General features: G+C 44.1%; 1 protein-coding gene across 3 annotated transcripts in view; it reads left to right on the top strand.

Moving 5' to 3' along the window:
• Positions 1-231: 231 nt before the first annotated feature.
• The window catches only part of RAB30 (RAB30, member RAS oncogene family), a 47,373-nt gene continuing 31,648 nt past the window's right edge, over positions 232-15,956 (top strand). For 2 of the 3 annotated variants that reach the window (XR_004253017.1, XM_032183433.1), the window contains exon 1: positions 232-670. The gene's annotated coding sequence lies outside the window, so the exon portion shown is untranslated. Of the gene's footprint in view, positions 671-1,805; positions 1,828-15,956 lie in introns of those variants that run through there. The other variant, XM_032183441.1, reaches the window with a different exon arrangement.

The following is a 15,956-nucleotide window of genomic DNA, read 5'->3' as shown; positions in this document are numbered from 1 at the left end:
CCCTCCTCCTCCTCCATGCGGCTGCGCGGCGCGGGGCCTGCCGGGAAAGCGAGTCCGCCTTCACCCCTCTCCCTATAGGACGGAACGGCGAGAGTGACTACAACTCCCAGAAGCCTGCGCTGCGGGCCGGCTTCGGCCAATGGGGGAGAGGGGTGATGTCATCGCCCGGGCATTGTGCTCCGCTGGCACCGCCTCCCCCTGCCAGGAGGGGAGGGGGGGCCCAAGGGGGGGGGCTCCGCTCCTGCAGCCCCGGCACCGGGGGCGGCCTCGCACCGAGCCCCTCGGGGGGGTTCCCTCGCGCCCAGCCCCTCGGGGGGGTCCTCCCGCACCGAGCCCTTGAGGGGGGCAGTGCCTCGCTGCGTGCATAACGGGGAAAAAAATATATATATAATAAGAGCGGGGGTCTGCCCCGGGGGTGGCTGCGCGCCCAGCCCGGGGAGCCGCGGGGCACCGCAGGGGGGTCCCGGGGGGGTCGGCGCCCTGTGGGGTGCTCGCAGCCCGGCCCCCAGCCCCGGGGGGGGAGCACAGCACCGGGGGGTGCCCGGCACCGACCCCCGGGGGGCTGCACCTCATCCCCCCCCCCAAAAAAAAAACCCCCACCGCCGGGGAGCAGCGCCCGGCTCCCGCCTGGTTTTGTGGTCGTGGAGGGGGAGGAAAAATCCCGAACCAGGTGAGTTCTGCGCTTGTTTTATTCTATCTGGTTCTCTTCTATTTTATTCTCTTCTATTTTAATTATTCTATCTTATTTTAATTATTCTTTTAATTATTCTATTTTATTTTAGTTATTCTCTTCTATTTTATTTCATTTCTCCTTTTCTATTCCCACCCCAATACATTTACCCGCACGGCGCGTTTCCCAACGTGGGGCTGTGCTGTGCGGGCTCTCCCGGGTTACTGCTATTAAATAAAAAAAAAAAAAAAAAAAGATTTTATTTATTTATTTATTTAATAATAAATAAATTAGAGCACTGATTAGTGGACCCCTCCCCGGTCCTTTGGGGGCGATGCAGGATGGTGCGTGCCGGGTACCGGGATGCTGGGGGACCCTGCCCTGCTTGCATCCCATACGGTGCAGCAGCGAAAAATAAATGGGGTGGGCTTTTCTTCGCTGTACTTTGCTGCTGAGATGGGGAAAAAATAAAAGCTTTTCAAAAAGTCACATAAGTTTTTTTTATTATTATTATTTTTATTAAGGATGGGGCTTGTGGTCGCTGGTGTGCAGTGCCTTGGGGTTTCTCCTGTTTGTCTCCCTCATTCCCAAGTCCTTCCCATAAAGAGGGGTCTGTTGGTGCTGTGCATCCATCTGCGAGTGGCTTTTTCGTTTTTTTTTTTTTTTTTTTTTTTTTTTTTCTCTGAGCTGTGTCAGGAGTGCAGATTTTCAAAGCTGTCAGTTGGACAGCCTGATGTTTTATTTCAACTCACAAACTGTCGAATGATGTTTTTTTCTTTTCCCCTCTGTTTAGAAATGTGATAAGGGCAGATATTTTAAACTTCTGAAAAACTTTGTGCCCCAGCAGATCTCTGCCGTGGTGCGGCTTTGCTTGCTCCTTGCCCTCTGTGGGGTCTTTGCGTGACCGCTGCTGCGATATTGGTGCAAGATCCGAGGCATTTTCCCTAGCATGACATCAGGGTGCTTTCCCCTCTCGTATTTCTGCAGCCCCTTGCGGAGCACAGACCTCTGCCTTGGAGCTGGTGGCTGGAAAAGGGGCGAGGGCAGAGGGGTGCTGCTCCTCGCAGATCTCTCAGCATCTCTCCGTGCCCTTTAAACTTAATCCACCCTCCTTGGAGCCTGTCCCGAGGGCAGGAAGAGAGCGTAGAGCCGAGCGGGTATTTAATATTTTACTTTTTTCCTCCTTTCTCCTGCTTATTTGCTTTTGCCCTTCTTTCGTGTCGCTGGCACTGGGTGTCCTCTGGCAGGCTGTCCCTGAGCCGCAGCGCTGGGGACGGGTGACATGAGTGCAGCGGGGACAATGAGCCTCCCTGTTTGGGTCCAGCACCCGCTTGTAAACACTCTGGGCTTGGGGTGCCCCTGAGCAGCGCTTCGTAGCCTCCCTTCTTGCAGTGAGCTCCCGAGGGACGCGCGCAGCATCCCCCCCACCTCCTGGCATCCCTTTCATCGCTTCATTTTCCTTCCTCTCTGTTACAGACTCAAAGGGGAAGAACACCAGTGCGTGCAGGAGGTGCCTTTGTTTAGCTATTTTTTTTAATGTATTTATTTCCTGGAATAGCATTTTCCCCTTTATTTTATAAGGGAGGGAACTGGCAATCTGATCCAGGGTTTCCCTACCTGGCTGTAAAAGGAGAAGTTTTATGGCAGCAATTTGGGTAGCTGTGAAGTGAAGGCACTGGAAATGAAGTGATAATTTGCCTGGGAATTATGCTGGGAAATAGTGATGCAGACCGTGTGGAGAAGGAACAGGATGTCTGTGGCCAGGGATTTTTGTAGTTTAAAAGCAGTGACATTTTTGTGATGTCGCCATTTCATTCTGCTTTCATCTTTATATACCTGTGTGTCATTACATGTGTATTGCTATTTATGCTTGTCTAATCACTACTCCAATTATTAGGTCTCTTGAATTTAGAAAGACTTCTAGCAGCGTTGTTTTGTGTGCTAGCATTTTCAAGCTATATGATACTACAGCAGTAAGTGGATTAAAGATGTAGTCCAGAAATCTACACTGTTAATAAGATGAAAATTTGCTTTGCAGCGACAGAACTTGAGGAAAAAAAATGGACCAAAAGCTGCAAATTGCTCAGGAGATGAGTGATTCCAGTGACAGCACAAAGACGAGCAAAGTGGCTCTTCCTCCTGAGTAATTTGTGTCCTGATCCTGCAAGGAGCTAAATGCAGTGTTTACATTCACTGTGATTCAGGAAGCCCCCAAGATGCCAATTGCTGGAAGCAGAGGGACTCTTCCAGCAAGGCAGCACTAAAAATTTCCTTTATTTTCTTTTCCCCCTTAATTTCTTATTTGTGTCCAGCATCTGAAAAGGGCTTCAGGGCAAGATTGTTCTCTTGGCCATACCCTATGCAGCTTTTTTTTGGTTGGTTGGTTTTAGTTCATTTCTGGATCAAACTGCATTTGGTGTCATTGTTTGGCGTATTGGTAAAAGGCAGAACTGGCTTTATCACTAACATCATCCACAGCCCAGAGCTGCTGCACAAAGACGTGCGAGCCTCCCTGGAGGCTGTGATGTCTCCCAGCCTTATGTTTGGAGGACCCAAGGGCTGGGGAGATGCGAAGAACTTGCTGAGACCCAGAGGTGCAGCAGATTTGCTGTCTTTTAAGGCTTTTTTAAGTCTTTGCTACAGAACAATGGGAGGCTGCGGATTTTCTAGCCGGGAGTCAGGGCCTTGTGAGGAAGTTGGAGTTCCTGGAGAAGCAGTGGATGGGTGAGGAGGGCCCGGTGCAGGGGCTGAGCAGTTGCTTCACCAGCAGCTTTTTTTTCCCCCTTTTCTTATTTTTACACAGAATATAGCCAAGAAAGAAATTGTTACAGCTGGGAATTAGATAAATTCATTTTCTAAATTAAAAAAAAAAAGTTGTTTTTTTTTTTTTTTTTTTTTTAGGGCGGGACCAGCAGCGTGAGTGCAAGCCTTGCTGTCAGCAAGTACAAAGATAGGAATGAGAAAATGTGTGGTATGGGCTGGTTTGTGCACTTTGCTAAACAACTGCCCAGGCAATAGGAAAGTTTGAGATTCATTGCAGTAGTGGGACCGGCATGGCAGAAGCACACTGGGTAGGTGTACCTAGCAGTGATGAGGCTGTTTAAACCAGAAGGCTTGCATGGATGCTTGCAAAACTTCAGGGCAGGAGACTTGGTAGGCAATAAAATCATCTTTTGTATTACAGGTGGGTTTCCAATGCTAGAAACATCCACCTGTTTGGACAGGGCTTGGGGCAGAGATGCTCAGCACCAGCCCAGCTCTGGCTGGAGGACAGATTACATGACCTCAGGCAGTGCTTTGATTTACTCTTCAGTTCCTGTGATTTCATTTTGCAGCAAGTCATTTAGCTTCCTGCCCCCCCCATTGATTCTGTCAATAACTGACTAAATCTTCATTTTATTTTTATTGGCTCTCTTACAGTGTGAGACAACAGTCCTGTCCTGTTTGCCATGCAATCCCGGTACCTTTTGGTCAGCTTCCGCTTAAATTATGAATTTCAATTGAGGGAGTTGGGTCAAACATTTCTCAGGTGCTAATATGTTGAATTAATTAGGGCAGAACAGGGATGAACATGTCCCTTGTCAGTATTTAGACAGAATGAAGACCCCGTGAAAGTATGTCACTGTTATAGTAGTTTCATAACTCATCCGTGCTATTTAGGGTTGGCCCTGAATATAGGGCAAAAGCAAGGTATTAGTGAGATGTGTGTTGTAGTGTTACTTGTCTTCGCCCTGCATAGATAAAAATCATTGGAGAGCTTTGTTGCATTGAGCTCTAGATAGTTATAGAGGCTGCAAACAGCTCGAGAGTTAATTGCTGTTTGTCATCCTGTCTCGCCCGGAGTTAGTGCTCTCCCACTTCTCTCTGTGCAGAGGTGCACTGTTCCCTGATGTACTTCAGGCAAAATTTAAACCACCTGTTTAAACTAACCTAGCTATTACTTTCCAGAGATAATTAGGGAATACTTGTACAAACAGAGGAAGAAACCTTCAGTAAGATTTTTATATTGCTCAAGCTGTATGGAGTTCCACTGAAATTTGCTACTGTCCTGTTCAAGATCTGTGAATACCCTACTTACTTACTCTCCCTTTGGAAGAAATACTTCCTTTTTAAGGCACTGATGAAGTAAAAGCTAACTGTAACCTTTAAGTATCTGAATGGTGTTTTCTTTTAGACCTTGAAAAGACAGAAGAGGAAGGAGAGGGAAAGCTGTGCTGGCATGAAAAAAGATGAGCTTGCACATGGTTTCCCAAAAGACTGTATCCTGCAGGGTGAGTTTAGAAAAGGAAGGAGGAAAAAAAAAGATGTTAGAAATGCCAAAGTGTACAGAAGCCAAACAGCGCCTGGGTAACTCAGGCCTGCTAGAGATGCTGTTCACGAAGAGAGGAACACGATGCAGGGCCCCAGCAGCCTGACCCACGGCTGCCCTGGGCTGCTCCTCATCTGCAACAAAGTCACAGAAACCAAAATTGTGCTTTTTGATTGTGCATTCAGCGAAAAGTCAGTTAGTCGAAGGGCAGTGTGTGTGCATTTAAAGTGGGAGTATTTCCCGATACAAATCCATCCTGTTATTCTCACAAGGGAGTTATGGATCCCGGTCCTGCAGGATGGTGCTGAGCTTTGGCACTGGTTTGTTGGGATGTGAGAGCCTGTACGTGATCAGTCCATGTGCTTTCAGGTATTTTTGGCTGATCTGTGCACCCATGGAAGGAAAGGAGCAGCTGGGATTGCCCCTTTGCCTGGCTGTGGAAGGATGCAGCCCCTTCTCAGAGCAGCCAGCTGGTTGTAAGGGCTGTCTCACCTGGGCTGGCCCTACTGAGATGGCACTGGCTCAAAGGGGACTGTTGACGTGCTTGTGCCCATCTGCTTTCTCCAGTGGAGGATTTTCCTCTGCCTGAGCCTTTCTTTGCCACCCACTCCAGTGCAGCCACCCTCCCACTGCATTTCTATGTAGTTATGCTCAGCAATAGCCCTGGGGAGCTTGGGTACTCCCCGACTACAAATGAATCTGGGGAATGCTGTGAATGGGCAGAAACAGTGACTCTTAGCTGCAGAAAACGTGACACCAATAGGGAACTAGGGAATGGGCTGCTAAAGATGTTGGGTGGAAAGAAGGATGTGTGTCTGATTAGCAAACTGGTCCCCCTACGCTCTGCCCTGTGGTGGGTGAATCATAAGGCACGGGAACTTGTTGAGCCCTCTTGTCTTTCTAGCAATCGCTCTTCTGCTCTGAATAACCATTCACCCGTAGATACCAAAGTGATGGGAACTGCGGTAGAAGCTGAGACCATCCTTGTTAAGGATTTAGACCAGTGCCTTCGTTTTGGAGGTGAATGCCGACGTTCAGATTTACAGTCAAAGAACAAGTGGAAGGGTTGCTGAGATTAGAAAAGAAGTCATGTTTCTAGACGCCCGGATTTTGGTTTTGCTGTGTTGCAGAGAATGCTTTCAGTAATAAAAAGCTGACTTGAAAAATAATCATTAGCACTTCACTGTGATTTAAATTTCATTGCCTGAACTCAGTAATGGAAAATAGATCAGTCAAAGCTTTTTATCTAACAAGTTTATAAAGGGAGCCAGCTTCATTTCTAATTAGTGAGAAGTTCTCTGTGGGGCTATCTTTTCTGCTTCCCAGGTCTAATGCATGGTGTACTTGTGACACTTGTGGATGCAGCACTGAGGATATTTATTTCAAAGAACATCCTTTCTTAAAAACACAGTAAGACAAACTTGTATATAAATTTATTTCTTGGACAACCTGATTTCCTGTTAGTAGCCTCAAGATATCCAGTTAGGGGTCTCCACGCTGCAAACAGAGCTCTTTGTTGGCTTATTTTCCTGTTGCTTTCTGATGACAAAGGGAGTTTTTACCTTCTCTAGCTCAGGAGCTTCAGGATTTATTACAATGGCTGCTGAACCTGATCAACAAAGAGAAGTAGAGACTACCACTTGAAGAAAATAATCCTTTTGTTTGTTCTTGCTCTATAGCTATTAATTCAAATACCTGAAAAAATAAACCTAGGGTTGAGAAAGCTTTACTGGCTTATTTAGAATCTCGAGAGAAATCAGATTATTCCATTCGGAGATGAATAAAATATTTGGATGTGAGAATCAGGTAGCCTCTGTCCTTCATCCTGAAATTGCTGTGGGGATATCGGTTAATTTTCTTTGCATCGAGAGGGAGATTAAGAGAAACAACAGGCATTTTATTCGTGCATCCTCTCTGACGTCTGTGGTGCATCATGTCCTGTGGAGAAAAGGTATTAACTTCGATAAACCTGTGGTAATGAGTTTAATTAAAATCTCAGCAAAGACTGAAGTGATCTGTAGCTTTCACAAGGCAGCAGGGGCAGGCTTGGGGTTGACAAACATCTCTGGGCTCCCAAGGACACTGGGGGAGGGCTGTTCCCAGCGTTTGGTTTCACGTAGGACCTGTCACCCCACGGTACGGATGAGTTTTATAGGCTGAAAGTTCAACCTGTGTGACGATGGCTTTGGGCTCTGCTCCTCTTCCCTGAAATCCCTCTGGTTCTGTGTCATGACTGCAGAAAAGAGATTTCACTAGAAAGGGGTCATTTTAACACAGCTTGCAGCTAATTCCATGTCTTCTATCTAAAATCTGCTCGAGTGAAGCCAATGTCTGCGCCATCCTCGGTTCCACCAGCCCTGCGGCAATAGCGGCCTCCAGAGTCTCCCCATACTGTAGCCAACAAGATCGTGGTACCCTCTAATTTCTTACATATGCATCTGATAATATTCAAATCCCACTGGAAATACTTGCTCTTGAGAGTATTATGTTGTTATGGGGCAATTCTTGAACAACCCTGGGGGTGTGCATATAAAGATAAATCCTGCAGAGGCTGTATGTACTAGAAGCCTGAAACATCAGAAGTGAAGCCAGTGCCTGATTTCTCTATTGCATTTGTCCTTGTTCTGAACAATTTGTTCCTTCTAAAAAGGGAACCGTGCCCATTTTCTTCCAGCTACCAGTACTCGCATTTCAAAAATATGGTAGTAGCATTTTACTCGGAGAGATGGATGTGTGTGTGCACATGTTGAAACCCCCAAATAAACCCAGATTTCTGTTAACTCTTTAATTTCAGCAGCTGAATGGGAACTCTGGAGTTGAGGTCTTAAAATTCAGGCTAACAGATTTGTGCTCGACCTACTTATGAGGGAGAACTGTGAGTGTGTGGCTTGGTTGGAAACTGCTCTGTGGTATCTGTAGGAATGAGGTTTCTTCTTGGGTTCTTGGATGCTGCCATGTACTGACCATCCCTTTTATGGATATAGCATGTACCTGGTGCAGGATCAAGCTGTGCCTTTTTACAGTCAGTAACCCCACATCTGGTCTCTTCTACCTCCCCCCAAAAGCGGAAAACAATTGTAAGTATATCAATACTGTGATCTTTAGGTAATTCTTGATGTTTTCATTAGGTTTGTAAACCTCAGAAACTAATTTTGTTAATGTATAGAGTTGTCCTATATTAGGAAATCTTTTTCTTCTCATTTTATGTTTCTTATTTCTTCTCTTTATGTGTGTGTATATATACATATATATATACATATATATATACATATATATATACATATATATATATTTTAAGTAGCAGTTCTGTTATCACAGTCCTGCAGAAAAATTGTCTTGGTGCATTTGCGCTTGACTACACAGGTAGTCAGTCCCCCCATGGCACCAGAAAGCAGTTACTGAAGTGTCTTCGAATGCACAGCCTCTGACAAGTGTCTGCTGGGATGTTTGTGCTTTTCCCTGCCCTATTGTGTGGTGGCCATACCTGAACTTTCTGCTGCAGCCATGAAAAAAGCCCAGGGAGTTTTTAAAGCTCCTCATGGAGTTGCTGCACTGTCAGACACATTTGTGCTTCCACCATTAATCATTTTGCCATATACATCATAAACCTAAAATCTTTTGTCAGTGGCCATCCCATTTATATCAGTGTTGTCTCTAACCTGGTGTGCCTCTAGATCAAGAAACTACCTGCTTAAAGCTAATCTTAATGTTATGATTTGGGAATGGACTCGATGATCTCTCGAGGTTCCTTCCAACCCCTATGATTCTGTGATTTTCTTTTTCCAGGTTAATTTTCTTGGGACAGTGCCCCCAAACTAGTTCACTTTGCATCCATACATACGGTATTTAATTTAAATACAGCTGGTATTTAATTACAAAAAAAAAAAAGTTTTTAAAACAAATCCCCTCTAGTTAGAAACTCAGAACTGAAGAAATTCAAAATTAATTGAGTATTGACTTGTTCAAGTAAACAACCAAGGAATACATTCACTGTGGGCTGAGGCTAATTCTGTTAGGGTAAAGGAGTCTGATTGTGAAATAAATATTAAATAACGTGTCTCATTAAGTTGTGCAGCTTTACAAAAGCTGTCGCCACAGGGAGGAAAAACCTGGCGTGAATTATCGTTTGTTTACTTCAGCTGTCAGTCATCGCGGCGGCGAGCGTGCTGCATCAGCTCGTAGAGTAGCCATCTAACCAGGGCATCCCGCTTCAATGTCAAACGCCTTGCTGAAAAATGTGTGAAACTGCATACAAAATTCTTTCCATCGTGTTAACACATCTTTCACAATATTCCTTGGTTTTGCTTGATGACATCAGTTCTCGGAGATGCCAGAATGCCGTAAATACCTCCTGTGCGATGCTGGGTGATGCTTAGTTAATGAATGTCTGTGTCTGGTAGTCTGGAGGGATTGTCCATGCCTGGCTCTGCCTCTGATGCAGGGTTTGAGTCATTCATTTCTTTTTGGCCATTCTTGTGTTTTATTTATCACTCAGATCTTGTTACCAGTGGTGAAGTCTTTGACATAGGGCATTTTTTCTGATAGTCCCCATTTCATACTGTGAGAATATGGAATTACCTGTATCGTGGAGGTGCTACAGTAGCAAAGGTAACCAGTGCATGGGGAATAAATACCATTAGTTATTTAGGGAATGCAGTCTCTTTAGTTTCACTGCAAGGAGATCTGTATATAATTTGCATCTTTCTCTAGAAGGACTTTGAAGGCAAGATGGTTGAATTCTGCATCCAACTGCTTTATGGTTAGAGGCAAGGCACTCCCAAACTTTCTGTCTCTCGGTTGCCTCCATCTGTAAAATGGAGATAACCTCAGAGGGATGCCTTGAATATTCATCAGTGATTTATTGTTTGCTGCTGATGAAAAGTGTTACAGGCAATGTTAAGGAAGTTTATAGCTCAGCATTGATCAGTATTTCAGACATCCACAGTCTCCACACCGAGCACTAGCAAATTCTTAACTGGACTCAGACTGTAGATGACAATAATAACTCCGATTTATGCAAGGCTTTTCCTTTGGAAGAACTCCAAAGAATTTTATAAGCTGTCATGCGAGCCATGGTGTAACTATTGCCTTTGCAGCCACCAGCTCTCGGCGAGGTGCTGCGTGATGGGTATTGTAACACAGTTGGCAGCCGTGTGTGAGAGGAGAGCAAAAGAGGAATAATGCTGCGTGCGGTGGGGATGGCGCAGGCAGGCAAATAAGGAGACAAACTAGTACTACCCGAATTGTGAATTGTAGCTTTGAGATGATCTGTGATTCCTAGAGCTCAAGTGACTGTCATGCGAAACGAGGCATTTTTGTTGCAGTCCCACTGTGCTGTGATTTGGGTTCAATCCCATTCAAGCAGAAAGAGCACTGTTTGCTCTCAGGGGGCTCCTTCTTGCAGAGCATGTGCTTTTCTGGAGATCTGCATTCAAATACTGTGGTACAACAGTGTGATTTCAGGGATTCCTCAGCCTGGATGACTGCACATATCATGTCCTCTTATGGAGACAGAAGGCACAGTCACTTGCTGTTTGTTCATCTAAAAAAGTTGAAAGCCAAACCCAAGCAATTTACACTCTAACTGAAGTTCCCATTAACCCTAAAACCTTTTACAAAGTGCAAATCCCTTAGCAAAGATGTTGGCTAAAGGGCTTGTTAAGTTCAGTTAGGTCTGTTCCCTGAGTGATGGAACCTTGCCTTCTTCCCTGAGTTGGAGACACCTAGGATGGGTTATCTGAAGTTAAATGTTGTTGTAGATGCCAAACACTGTTACTGGAAAGAGATTTGGAAGTGCTCTGAAACGCTTGTCTTATTCACAGATGAGATAAGGAGTCCAGACCTTTTGTAAGACTAACGTGGACATTTCAGTAAGCTCCTCAAAGGTAGGTAAGAAGAAACAGTGCCACAGTGTAGTCTTCCATGCCTGTATCACGTGTTACTGCTTTTAAAGACTTGACAAAAGATTCAAGCTGTCAAACGATTTATTAACAAGAGATTCATCAGCTTCTGTGGATGCCATGTGAGAACACTTTTCAGAGAGGTTTTGAGCACTTCAGAAAGTACTGTAGCTTCAAAGGCTCAGAACCACTAAAAACCAAGCCAAAGAGGTTCAGAAAGTACATAATGCAAATTAGTAGTGATGTCTGGAAGGAGCTACAACGGGAATATGTGGGGAAGAAATGTGTGGCTGTTGTGTGTGCTCTTGTTGGACAGGGATGAGTGTCCTGAGCAACCAGGCAGCTGCAGCCAAACAGAAATGGTGAGGGTAAGGGATTGTGCACCTTCACTACAGTGCAAACACTCATTTGGCCTCCTCCTAGGTGCTGGTTGGTCAAAAAACTTATAGATATTGGATTCTTTTTGTAATTTTTGCTGAAACAGTCTTTCCTTCAGGGAATTCTGAGCCTGCTGGCCAGCCAGGTTAGGTGATTGCTAAAGCCTGCTTTCCTTACAACATGGAATTAGGTGTGCATAACACTTCTAATGAAAGGGGAGCTTGTTGACTTCAGGTGCTTGTTTGGCAATGTTCATCCAAAACTCACCTTGTTATGGAGAAGAGCTTGCATTGTATCTTTAGGCTTGGTCCCGGCAAACCAGTATTTCTGTTTGGAGCACCATTACCCATGGGCTAATGGAGACCACATTAGTCGATAGAGCAGAGCTTGAGGCTTGGCTTCCTGCCTGTGCCTCCCAGTTATATGCTTACACTGATCTTTACAATAAAAACAAAACACAGTAATTATAGCCTGCTGGCTGAGTTTATATTTTTGGTATATTGTGTTGCTGGGACTCTGAAAGCCTCTGAGTCATGGATTCTGGTCTTTCTAGATATTTAAAACCCAATAAATTCTATATTTTGCTAAACCCCAGACCCCATTGAATATACGTAGTGATGACAGTCAATGACTGCATTAATGTTTAATCCAGTACATTTTTCAGCTTTAGGATCTCATTCATCTATATTGCTGCAATTGATCCCTCCTAGAAATACTGTGGTAATTAGAGGAGAGGCTGATTTGCAAGCATTACTGTGACATGTATAACCAACCTGTCTTATTTTGATCCTTTCATTACCTCTGCTTATGACTTTAATTGTGTACCATCTCGAGTAGGACCTGCTGTTTGTGCTCTGAACGAAGGAGGAGCGTGAACTTTTCATTTGCATGTTAATGGCACTTTGTCTGGAAAGGTGTTAATGGGGATTCAAGCAGTGCAGTGCAGAAAAAGATAACGTGTCCGGTATGGAATCAACTTTGATGGATAGCTGTTCAGATATTGCTAATAATTAGGGCCTTTTTCTTCTGATATTTCAAATGCACCTTTCAAATAGACAAGGCAATCGGCGTGATTTAGGAAGAGAATTATCCCGGAGAACACCTTCCCATAATCAGCATCTATCTCCTCCTAGGAAGGAAGAGCTCATAATTTGCATGCCCTTTCAACAGTGAGGATGTATTAATTGGGTCTTAATGTGTGATGTGCCACAGAAGGACACATTGGAAAATGTTACACACTGAAACTAGCTGGGTTTCTCGTGTAAGGTGAGCATGTTGCTGGAAATGTGGGTTATTCTCAGTAACTGCAGGGAAGTGCTGGTGTACAGGCTATTTTGTGAAGTTAGTTTGGCTTAGAGGGCTTTGTCTAAGATGTTTTACCCTCAAATTTATGATTTTAAAAAGGAACATCTTGTATTTTATCCTAAGCCTGAAATGGTTCCCAGTGTTACCTACCTCACTGTGTGGCTGAGGTCATTTTTCTTCTTAAAAAGGGACAAACTCCTAATGGTTGTTTTGACCATAGCTGGCAAAGCCATGGTACTCCCCACCACTCCTGCTTTCACGTGGGAAGGACTCGCTCTGAACAGTTACAGAAATCCCTGTAAATATCAAAAATGCATGTTATGACGCTTCTTCAAATCCCTCCAAACTCCCTGCTCTCCTGATGTCCCTTCATCTGTTACTTTTTTCTCATCTTGCCTGTGTGTAGTGATAGCCCTGAGGTGGAAAATAATGCTTACTAAGGGATTTTTGTGTAGTAAGGAGTACAGTGAGGTCATCAGCCTGGCTTGAGTGTTACCCCTACACAGATTAGAAGTTACTTTTAAGAACGAAGAAACGGGAAAAATGCACGTACTGTTGGTGCACAACTTGTTCTTTCTTTGAAGTCTAAAGGATGTACGTGTGGGCACATGTGCGTGGTGGAAAGCGTGCTTTTATGCTCCTCACAGGAGTTAAATGCTGAGTGATTTTTTTGAGTCGTAAGTCAGACTTCCCAGACTTTCCTCTTTCAACATGGTAGCCCCCACCAAATTATAATATATTATTTCAAAGCAGAACTCATTTTTATGTTGTTGGAATCTGTACAACCTTCTGTAGAGCCTGGTATATATAAAGCTCGCATTGTGCAAGCCAAAATAGAACCAAGCAGCAAACACCAGGAGCAAGAAGGAGAAGCTTAGTGTGTGAGGTAGGGAAGCCACATGTGTGGGATCTGTAGCACTGCTCTTGTTTTCTTAAACAACCAAGCTGATGTTTGAGTGACTTTCATGTTTGACTTGCTGGTTGTTGTAATACATGATGAATGAATAATTTAACCTCAGTGCAATATTATATTTTTAATCGTGGCTTCTTACACATTCATGACAGCATACAACACTCATTTAGGACAGATCTGGATTGTCCAAAAAATGCATTTGTGCTAAGTGTGAAGAAGATGATGTTCATAGCCATGCTTGGGCTTTATTTTGCTGCCTTTGGGGCAAACACAAGATGACACAGACCTACTCCAAAGAGCATGTGCTGTCTTCACTGACTGTTTAATAAATATACAAATGGTGCTTTCTGTGATTTTCATTATCTGCAACTCCTGTAGTCCTACCTGGGAAGCCTCCCTCTGTGCAAACCCAATTTCATGGAGGGGGAAGAGAGGCTGTTGGATGCCAAGAGAAGAAACTCGAACCAATTTAAGTGGGAACGTGGAGCTGCCAGCCTTCACCCCATGCAGGGCGTGAGGCCACTGCAGAGCAGCAGAAACAGAGCCAGCAACCAAGGCAGCGGATTAGTGAGCACGCAGTGAAAACGCAGATTTCTTCGCTGGAAATAAAGTTCTTCACTGCAAAGGCTACAAAAAGACTTTTTTTTTTTTTTTTTTTTTTTGATGTGGAGCATTTGTTTTTGCCACAAGCCAGCCTACATCTCGATGCCAAAATGGTGCTTAAACCTGTCTGCTTGTGTTGCACCACAAATGGGGTACTTGACACTTAATGCCTAAATTTCCACAATTTCCTTGGGCTGTTTTGTGCTTTTGACAGCAAACCCAAAGCTTATTTGGAATTTACAAGAGTGTGGTTTATTACAGATGCATGGCTCAGCTGTGGGAAGTGGTGACTCCTGTTCGGATTGGCATGGAGATCTGTACTCTAACCCGTTTTATGCTCGGTTGAATTCAGATTCCTGGGTCTGATGTACAATTTCACCAGAATATACATGGCCTTTGTAATTTTAACAATGAAATATTTTCTAATTTTTGGCAGAGGTGACCCTAAGGCTCTTGACCTTGTCTCTGTAGGTATCTGGCTGTGTCTGTCAAGGATTAGGGACACGTTTTGCCATTTCATTCTTGCCCCCTCCTGGCTGCATTTCTCTTGTTTTGGCCATGCTGCACCAGGTGCTGATGCTCCTCTCTGCAGAGGTGCCAGCCATGCTTGCGGTGCTCCAACAGCCTCTGCGAGGCATCTTTATCCAAGATCCTGTCTTTGCACCCTGAAACCTTCTTTTTTTTTTTTTTTTTTTATATATATATATATATATATAACTATAACCAAAACTGCCTTACAGTTTATTTCCACCACTTTTTTTTTTTTTTTTTTTTTTTTTTTTTCCCCCCTTGTGAACTTATATTTTAGAGTTAAAACGTGTTTCTTTTAACCATAATCTCTAGCAATTCTGGGTACTGCCAGCTAAGCAAATATCCCAGTCTTGATGAACACAATTTTCTAGCTCTGTTACCACTTTTGCTTTTTATCATGCGTCTATCCAGTTCCTCAAGCTGATTACATTTCAGTTCTGCAGGCGACTATTGCATTTGTGCTAAAAGGGAGCTATTAGTGGTAAAGATGTCAGTCATTAAAATAGTTGGCATTTAGGGTCATCCCTTGGAAAGCAGCTACAAAAAGGAAAAGCAGAGGAATTTGAAAAGGTGTTTCAAAGCTGGAATTTGCTTGTTTTTGCTAGAATTGCCTCACTACAATAAATTAGTGCAAGTCTTTGCAAACTCCCTGATAACTGAGAGAGAGAAGTTGGGGAGAATAACACTGACTTTGTAAATCTGCTTTCAAAGTTAACTTTTAAGGTGATACTTCTGGAAAAGTCCCTTACACAGAACATTACGGAGTGGGTGAGTTTGGTCTTACAGTGCCACTTCAGGGCAATGCTTTCAGAGCAGTTCTTTCTTTGCTTCAGGGATGCTGCATCAGACATGAAAGCTGTCCGCAGCTCATGGCAGCTTGCTCTGCAGCTCGAGCTGGTGCTTGTGCATGGCCTGACACTGCGTGGGAGCGGGCTGGGGACAGCGAGGCTGCCCTTCTGTTTTGTGGAATTAAATGGCAAATTGAAACGTTAAGAGGGAAAACTGTGTTTTGTTAAATGAAAATGCCTTATGTTCAGCTTTGAGTTACAATTATTGTTATTGGGTAGACAGCCTGTTCTGTTAAGGAACAAATGGTGGCAGTCCAAATAATTTTGTATCAAGTTAGGGAACGTCAAAGAAGGAATCAATGCGAGATATTACATACCCACACAAAGGCACAAGCACAGTCTGTTTGTCTCATGCCATTTCCTCTGATAAGCCATATCCTAAAGAAAAATGTCAAAGTGTATGTGTATTTAAGAAGCTGATAATGGCAGCCTTTTTTTTCTGTGACTTATTTAAACCACACTTTTCTTTCAGGATTGTGTGTCAAGATCTTGAGCTCCT

Source organism: Aythya fuligula, chromosome 1, assembly GCF_009819795.1.
Source record: "Aythya fuligula isolate bAytFul2 chromosome 1, bAytFul2.pri, whole genome shotgun sequence".
NCBI lineage: Eukaryota > Metazoa > Chordata > Aves > Anseriformes > Anatidae > Aythya > Aythya fuligula.
Note: the sequence above shows the minus strand (reverse complement) of the source record. Positions and strands in the feature narration are given on the sequence as shown.